Genomic DNA, 1,110 nt, shown 5'->3' on the forward strand with positions numbered 1-1,110 from the left:
GGTTCATAATAATGTTTTCAAGAAGTTTCTAATGTGTTTAATGGTTATTTGATTACAGAATTGAATGAGATGTTACGATAAATGATACTAAGGTTACCATCGGATACTTTATCGTAATAAACGTCATAGAACTTTAACGGAGTTTCCTGCATCATTTGTTCAGTGTTTTGCGGCAATTTTTTACAATCATCATCATCAGCCTGTCATGCCACTGGTGGCCGATGGCCTCCTCAAACTCCATTCTGATCTGTTCTTTGCCAGATTTGCCCAGTTCGCACCAAGCTCCTTTTAGAAAAGATCACTTAATCGCTTGTTAGATCTTCCTCTTTTTCTTTTGTGTCCGTATGGCGTCCATACTGTTAACTTTTTGGCCCACCTGTTAATATGGTCCATGCGAGCTACATACATCTTTAATCTTTTTTGCCTTATAACTTCATTTTTCCACTTATCAAGTCTACTGATACTGATATTTATTTATATATTTATTCTTTATAAAGCTTCCTTTCCTAATTAACTGTAATTATTTAATAATTTAAATATTTTAAAATATCTGTCAAGAAATATGTATTTTTAAGTTTCTTTATTATTATTAATTGAATTTGTTTATATTATTAAACTCAATTTGTTATTAGGCCTAAACTCATATATTTTTTTTTTCATTTATTTATTAAAGAATTACATTTTGGACTGCTGTACTGTATTTCGTTTAGTTGTTTAAACATTTCTTCATTTCTTTAGTAATTGTATTTATAGTAATATTTTAAGAACTATTTATTGATTTCTAAGTTTATTTTAGTAATTCATTTTAATTTTTGAAGTAGTTTATTAACGGATTCATTCTTGCATTATAAATCAATAATTGATTAACTCACTTATTTAATTATTATTTATTCATTGTCAGTTTACTACAGGTGTCTAAAAATCTATTTTTGCTATATACAGTATATTGTATTGTAGTCAATTTAACGCCCTAGAGATTTTTCTATGCTATATATGAAAGGAATTAGACTCTACTACAAATAAACTAATATTTTTTTATTGTTGAAAATGTTCCATTACAAGTTTTTATTTTGATGCATATTAAATAAGCGTTCCAGTGACACAAAATAT

The sequence above is a fragment of the Anneissia japonica genome, unplaced genomic scaffold (genome assembly GCF_011630105.1).
Source record: "Anneissia japonica isolate Jap-2015-1 unplaced genomic scaffold, ASM1163010v1 scaffold87_len186233_cov173, whole genome shotgun sequence".
In the NCBI taxonomy this organism is placed as follows: Eukaryota; Metazoa; Echinodermata; class Crinoidea; order Comatulida; family Comatulidae; genus Anneissia; species Anneissia japonica.